An 8792-nucleotide genomic window follows, 5' to 3' on the forward strand; every position below is an offset into this window, starting at 1 on the left:
GTATAGATCACAAAAGTGGAAGACAACATTTGATTGGTTAAACAGGCCCTGTCAGCTCTCCTGATACATCTGTTTTAGGAAACACTGTCATTCTCTCATGTAAGAATACTTTTAAAGTATCTTTTCTTAGAACATTTCTTTTTTATAGACAGGGATCAAGAACACGCTTTCATTCAGAAACAGATATATATAGGAAAGATATTCTATTTAGAAAAATATGTAATTAGGCTACTTTCACATCTGCGTCAGGGTTCCGCTTTCCTGCTCCGCTCGGGGAATCCCCTGGCCGAACAGATCAGTCTTATTATGATGTAACTGAACAGCGCTGAACGGACCCCATTTACTAGAAAGGGGTCCATTTGGCTTCCATTTTAATATCCGGCAATTTACCAGATGAAAAAGCGCTGCATACAGCACTTTTTCTTCCGGTATTTTGCGCCAATCTGCGATGGAACCTCCAAAGGGAGGTGCCAGTGCATATGTAAAAGCAGCCTTATTCCTTCTTAAAATCTAGCATTAGCCCATATAGAAAGACAATAACAAGCGGTGTTGCTTCCTTCATGCAGTTTATACTATATGATCTGAGAGATTCTAAGTTATACTTTACCACTTCACTTTTATTTCTTCCTATGCCATCATTTTCCATACCTCCTCACAGAAGTCCCAGGTTTGATTGAAATAAATGTTTTTTGCAGCCCCAAATCTGCATTGACAAGAATACAACAAATGAATAAGATTACAATGAGCAATGTTTTCAATGTTCTGTGTAAATATGCTAATATAACCCATTTAAACAGGTTATGATGTAAATAGATATTATCATATATAACAGTTATGCTATAGCGAGAGACTACAAGTTTATCCACCATAGGTCTTAGTCAGACGGGCGTTTTTAGCCGCGATTTGCGCATGCGTCCGGCGATTTTATAAAACCATTGCTTTGCAATGGTATCGGACACATGAGCGCTTTTTATGCGCTCGTCCGATAAATTATAGAACAGAAATCGCAGATCGCACCTATCTGCGATCTGCGATTCCTGTTCTCTTCTCTATATGCGCTCAATGGGGCCGGCGGCAGCAGCGCCGACCCCATTGAGAACATATAGAAGACAAATCATTCTTCTCTGCCACAGCTGTAACAGCTGTGACAGAGAAGAACGATGTTTGCCCATTGAATTCAATGGAGCCGGCAATACAGCCGCTCCATTGAAAGCAATGGGCTGCCGGCGTGCGCGGGGTGAATTGTCGGGAAGGGCTTAAATATATAAGCCCTTCCCTGCAATTCATCCTAAAATGTGTTAAAATAAAAAAAAATTGTATACTCACCTTTCCGCTGCAGCCGGAGTCCAGCCGCGGCCGCTGTCAGTTCTCCTGAACTGCTTCTCGGCACTATTCAGCCGGCGGGGCTTTAAAATCCCCGCCTGCTGAATGATCTGCCTCTGATTGGTCACAGCCCTGACCAATCAGAGGCAGGTTTCACTCACACACCCATTCATGAATTCATGAATGGGTGAGTGACTGCTGCCTCTCAGGGCTGAGCCAATCAGGGGCAGGTCTGACTCACATCCATTCATGAATTCATGAATGGGTGTGAGTGAGACATGCCTCTGATTGGCTCAGTGCTGAGCCAATCAGGGGGCAGGTCTGACTCACACCCCCTTCACACCCACTGCAGGACGGCCGCGCGGAGCTCCGGCTGCCGGGAGAAGGTGAGTATATATATATATATATTTTTTATTTTTACACATTTTAGGATGACTTGCAGGGAAGGGCTTATATATTTAAGCCCTTACCGACAATTCATCCCGGGCTCGCCCGCAGCGCATTGCTTTAAATGGAGCCGGCTCTATTGCCGTCTTCATTGAATGCAATGCGCTGGACAGCTCCGGCCCGTTTCTAATGAAACGCGGCTAGGAGCAGATTTTCGGGCGATTTGCGCGCAGCGGTCACGCGATTTGCGGATGTGCATCCGTCATGCGATCCGCAAATCGCGTGAAAAAACGCCCGTGTGACTAAGGCCATAAAGTGAATGTTTCACTTCCACTGTTTGTTCTTAGTAACCTTAAAATAAAGTTGCAGAATTTCTAAGAAAATTGCTTACACAGCAAAATCATGTTTTAATTAAGAACAAAAATAAATGACCAAAAGATATGGAAAAAAAAAATCCTTGCTTCCTGCAGGACCCTAAGCAGACTAAAATTTATAAATGCGACATGCTGACAAAGTCAGTTTGTACAAGGGAAAAAAAAAAATTCTTGCGGCATAGACACATTAAAACAAATGCTCACAATGACAATCCTAATAAGATTAGACTCTGCAAACTAAAATCTCTTTGATCAGACACTCTAAAGTTGTCCTAGGTTCCTGATACTCTGAGGTACAAACAAGGCTCAAACCTGTAATAAATGGAAGACAGGGCTTTGGCGATACACAATGCGTCATTTGTGGGGATAGGCACGGCTTCAGTCCATTTTGTAAAGACGTCTGTTACTATTAATATGTAGGTATTGAGTTGAGAAGTCGTGGGAAATGGTCCTAGGCCAACAAAAATAAAAATTTTAGAATGTAATCCAAAACATACGGAGCATTTTCCTTTAATTAAGATACATCCCCAGCATCATACAAACTGAATAACAAAAGAAAAATATTCCTTTTCTGACATACTATATGATAGGGTGCATTCCCACGAACGTATATCGGCTCGGTTTTCACGCCGAGCCGATATACGCTGTCCTCATGTGCAGGGGGGGGGGTGCAGAGGGGCGGAATCTCAGTTCTTGCTCCTGGCTCTTCCATCCCCCCCCCCCCCCCTGCACACGAGGACAACGTATATCGGCTCGGCGTGAAAACCGAGCCGATATACGTTCGTCTGAATGCAGCCATAAACAGAGTTCCATCCTACACATAAAGTGGAGCTTACTGCACCACTCCGTCAGCTGAAGACGGCCCCATATAGAGTTTATATAGTGTTATATGAGCACTCTTCAGCTGCAGGAAGGAGACGAGAACGGCCGACAGAGCAGAAGCTCTCCGAATGTGAAACTACAGGTAATCTTTAAATGTATGCTTTCCTTATAGAGGTTGTTCATTTTTAATTGCCTTTTAGGGTTTTTACCTAGTTATATACTGGCGCAGTAACCCCCATCTACATAGCAGCATGGTATAGCAAGTCATGTGACCCACCAAACAGGTCATGTGACCTCTGTTCTATTTTGAGGATTGAGGAGTATTACTACCTGCAGCGTCATCATGTCTGTCAGTGACTGTGGAGAAGCAGCTCTTATATTCTTTTCCTGGTCTCCTCTGTGTCGTGGTTTTCTTTTTCAGTTGAGTTTATTAATACAACATAAGATCATCACCTGGAGACAGTTGTGTGTGTTTTAAAAGTAGTTGATAATAAAGTTAACTACTCAAAAACATACAACTGTCTCCAGGTGATGATCTTATGTTACTAATCAACAGAAAAAAACCACCACACAGAAGAGATGGAGAGAAGAATATAAGATCTGCTTGTCCGCAGACACTGACAGACATGATGATGCTGCAGATAATTCTGTGCGAGTTCTGCTACTCAGTAATCTACTAGATACGTGATCAGTGCAAGTTGAACGCCGGAGGTCGCATTACTACGGACAGTCCATGGACTATACCATTCTACTATGCAAATAGTAGCCACATCCACATAGGATGTGCACAAAATCTTAAATACATAAATACTAGAAAATTAAATAAATACGGTAAATATTGTTATTTGTATAGCACCAACTTATTCCGCAGCGCATTCAAGTAATTTATTTATTTATTACCCCCCACCAAGCTGGATACACATTTTAACGACCTTGGAAGGATGAAAGTCAACCTTAAGCCGGCTACCTGAACCACGCGGGGATTGAACCCTGCAACCTTTAGGTTGTAAGAGCATTAAGACTGCATTTCTGCTGCCTTAAAGGGGTTGTCCCGCGGCAGCAAGTGGGTCTATACACTTCTGTATGGCCATATTAATGCACTTTGTAATGTACATTGTGCATTAATTATGAGCCATACAGAAGTTATAAAAAGTTTTTTACTTACCTGCTCCGTTGCTGGCGTCCTCGTCTCCATGGTGCCGACTAATTTTCGCCCTCCGATGGCCAAATTAGCCGCGCTTGCGCAGTCCGGGTCTTCTCCTGTCTTCTATGGAGCCGCTCGTGCAGAATGCAGGCTCCGTGTAGCTCCGCCCCGTCACGTGCCGATTCCAGCCAATCAGGAGGCTGGAATCGGCAATGGACCGCACAGAAGAGCTGCGGTCCACGAAGACAGAGGATCCCGGCGGCCATCTTCAGCGGTAAGTATTGAAGTCACCGGAGCGCGGGGATTAAGGTAAGCGCTCCGGTGAGCTTCCTTTACCTCCCTGCATCGGGGTTGTCTCGCGCCGACCGGGGGGGGGGGGGGGGGGGGTTTGAAAAAAAAAAAAACCCGTTTCGGCGCGGGACAACCCCTTTAACACTGCGCCACACGAGGCTCTTTCTATTCTATAATCAAAATAAAAACCAAAAAGCAATAGAAAGCAGACAACCTCTTTGGGGTTTTGACAGTTGTAACATTGAATTGGTTGTTTAGGCATGTGTGCATGGAAAGATACTTACCATAGAGAGTCATAGTCAAGATTTCCCAGGGAGTGTCTGCTTTCACAGGTTTGCATTTCTTAGATGGATATTTGTGATAGTCAGCGTTCTGACACGTTTCACATACTTTGATCTGCATAATAACAAAAAAATAGAAAAGTATAAATATTAAGGCAAAATGTCAGTGTTCGAAACTACAGCTGTGGCTAATCTGCAACTTTACGCAATGCATTTGGGTCAATTATAGTCACTGCATCTTTATAACTTTAGAGAAGGGTGAGGTGTAGAGATTTAAAGGGAGTTTTTCCCAATAATATTCATTCAGATAGGGGATAAAAATCAGATAGCTGAGTGTCGGACCGCTGGGATCCCCAAAAATTATTGTCAGATGGCATTTTAACAGGGGTGTGATTTATTTTTATATCCACTCTAAGTCATGGTTGGAAGAAGTCTTCATGGTGGTCTGAGCAAGACAGAGAAAAATAGGTAAAGTGAACGTCTACAATCTGAGAAGACATCACATGCGAGTCACTGCATTATCATTTACATAACTGGGCCACAAGCATTGAATTTCATATATCCTCTAGCCCCCATTCAGTAAGTGTATTTTCTCAGATACCAAAAGTATCAAAAGATGTTTAGTGCTTATCAGATACTGGTATCATTACAGGTGGAGAGAGGCTCAGTAAGCTTACCCAGTCTATTACATCCTTCACAACCCCAAGCCAATAATATCTGCTTTGAATCCTGTTCACAGTTTTCTTTTGTCCTAAATGATGGCCAGACTCTGTGAGATGGCTCTCTAAGAAAATATGATGTCTTCTTTCTGGATCCACAACCACTTCCCTTTTCTCTTCATTTTTTGGTCCAACATAGTATAGGCAACCACCTGAACAAACATAATGGCACAAATAAATTGACAAAGCAGGCACATAAAAGCAGTACTAACACAAGTACAAAATGCACAATCAAAATTGAAAAAAAAAGCCATTTTCTGAAGCTGATAAAGTGCTAATGTACATTAGTGTCCATTAACACTTTATGCAAAAAGATCGCTACAACTTTCAATCTTTCTATAGTTTGTAAGAGTGTGTGTGTGTGTGTGTAAATGGGCCTTTACATGCAAAGATATTTTGAAGTTGTGTGAAAGTATCTGTCTTACACTTGTTATTCAAAGGTTAATATAGATATTATGAAGTGATGTAAACTGGGCTGAAACATCCTTAATATTCAGGAGGGGGTTTGAGTGTTTCCTGGAGACCATATTTAGTTATTATATCTGAATTTTTGTACTTATCAAAAATAGTAATCTATGTAAGCATCATATTATGTATTATCAAACTTTTATAATGATTTGTTATTTTACCACTGCAAAAACTGTGATTGGACTATTATATCTTTCTTTGTTCTACTTTTTGCAATAAAAACTCTTGTGAGTGGGCTACTTTCTTCAGAAGGGCTTTGGAGCAAAAGCTAATTGCTCCGTGCTACCACCCTTTGAAATAAGGAGGTGAAGTTTGCAGCAAAATTCACAGGTAGCGCATGAGTATTGCTACTATAATACTGCCCACAGGAAAATAGGACTTGCTATAATGTCCCTTATGTACAGGTATATAACTACTATAAATGCTGCTCCCTACAGACAAGTCTGTTGAGACTTAAACTCCTATGGTCACATCCAAGGCCCTTGTCTTCCTGTATTCTTACATATCTACATCTATAGCTCTGCCTCCCCCTGTATAATCTGTATATCGTCCAATGCATTGCTCTGCTGCCAGTATAATCTACACATCAAGAAACGGTACTCCTCCCCCTATAAATCACATCCAGAACAGCCCTCTCCCTGCAGTAATCTCATTAATCATGTCCAACACCAGTCCCCAATGTCCCCCAACCCACAGTATTCACATTTAGAGAGCTGCAGGCAACTGATGGTCGGTGAACATAGCAGCACCGACTCGCTCGTTTAGCATTCCTCACCGATGGACGGCCTGTGTGTCAGAGAGGCCTTAGGGCTGCACAACTTATGCGCTCACACTGGTCGCATCAACTATCCCTGTTGAATGACACGGCAGCAGAAATATTTTTATATCATGGTTATTATGGAATGATGCCCAAATGAGTGCCATGCTTTGGCCAAGCAGTGATGCCACTGCCATAGTGTGCAAAATATACCATACAGTACCAAAGTAGCAGTGGCACAAAATGCCTAACTGAATGATTGCAATAAGTGATGTGGTGCGTTAAAAAGTGCTGTAACGCACTAAATTAGAACAGACAGCGTTCGATATAGCGAGAGTTAGAAACCCTGCGTTAAAACGTTCGTCTGAGAAGCCATATTGAAATCAATGGAGGCTTAGTAGTGTTTTTAGCGGGTGTTTCATACGCCCGCTAAACGCTGTAAAAAATGCCTGAGTAAGGCCTCATGTCCACTAGGAAATTCGGGCCCTGGGGACATGAGGCCTGAAAATAGATTTTTCTTACCTGTCCGGACGCTAACTGTCCATCGCGGCCGGATCTTCTTTTGTCTCTGCCCGGCGGATGCGCTCGGCACGCCGGCAACGTGCCGCGCGCATGCGCCGTGCTCGCTTTTTTTTTTTTTCTTTTTCAACTCCTGCTCTCCCGCGCCGGAGAGCAGAAATTCAGCTGTGGGTGTACCGCGGGACCGGACAGCTTCCATAGGCTTCTATGGAAGCCTATGGGAGACCAACAGAAAATGGAGCATGCTGCGTTTTCTTTCACGTGCGGGAGAAAAGGCAAATCCATTAAAATGCCATCCGCGGATGCAAATTACAATTTAATTGCCTGCGGATGGCTAATGGATCCCTATGGGCAAAATTAAATGCGGATTCCCCAGCGGAAATCCGCAATTCGATTTTGCTAGTGGACATGAGGCCTAAGTGTGGTCTTAGGCCACCTGCACACGGGTGGGTTGGATTCCGTATGCGGAATGCGGCTCTGGCAGCAGCGGCACCCACGCGTACCTGCTTTTCTTTTTCTTCATTTATACTGCAGATGGTCCGCACGGCTCGCTGTTGGATATGCGCAGTGAAGTACGGGGGCCGTACAGGACCCCTGAACATCATTCAGGGGATTTAAATGCCGCTGTCAGAACTGGCAGTGGCATTTAAAGGGTTTATAGCGCTGATCAGCCGCGCGGCTGATTGCAGCTATTGCCTGCAGGTGTCAGCTCTAATAAAAAGCTCATGCTCGCACTGTATGAAGAGAGGTCACCCCGCGACCTCTCTTCATACATACCCCAACGTTGCAGGACGTAAATGTACGTCCTGAAGTGTTAAGGGGTTACACTCCCGCTTTTCCTCTATCAGCGACATGGAATTTGCAACCTTTACATAATGTCAATTGTGAAAGGGCCGCGGATCGGATGGTTTCCATTTTGCAGGCGGCCTTAGAGTATTCAGCTGCTTTTAAGTGATACTCAAGGTATATAGAAGCATCATCAGTCAGTAAATCCAAATTATAGGTGGTTCACCAGAGAAGTCAACACAGAAACAACACTGGTGTGTTCTTCTAGTAATGCTTCTACTCCATGCAAATGCAAGAGCTTCTGTAGTGTGACAACCCCCACAAGGTTAAACCATTCAAAGCCTACAGCATGTGTGATTACAAAGGTTAATTATGACAAAACTGTGTGTTCAGTGTCTGGGACCCTGTTAGTAACTACAATGTATCTTTTGTGCACGTACTTCCTGCTATGCACATAGAATTCTGCACATGACCCTACTGCATGACATATAATGCAATCCTTTCACAGTAGTGTCATCCCTGCTTGGCCAACACATGGCACTGGGAATCAGCCCTTATGATAGTATAATGTATAGTTATTTGCACATCATCTGGGAGAGAACAGGGCACACCATCCAACGTAGCAGCGGCCCTGCTTCCTACTGAATTCGTGCAGCAGCATCCCATCATGCAGTCCCCTGGAGCGTGTGATGTGGGGTAACATATGTAATGCAATCCAATACACTGCAACACCCGTGTCCCCAGCAGGTCAGCGCGCACCCTCAGTGACATTGTATTCCAGGTCCAGTAGTGTAATATGGATCACTGCGGCGCACACAGCTGGTTCTGCAGGGGTCCAGCACCTCCTCAGTGATAACTAGCGCCTCCAGTGTATTATAGAGGCTGACTATCTGCTATAATGGCCCATCTGCCCGGCGCCGC

Source organism: Eleutherodactylus coqui, chromosome 5 (genome assembly GCF_035609145.1).
Source record: "Eleutherodactylus coqui strain aEleCoq1 chromosome 5, aEleCoq1.hap1, whole genome shotgun sequence".
In the NCBI taxonomy this organism is placed as follows: Eukaryota; Metazoa; Chordata; class Amphibia; order Anura; family Eleutherodactylidae; genus Eleutherodactylus; species Eleutherodactylus coqui.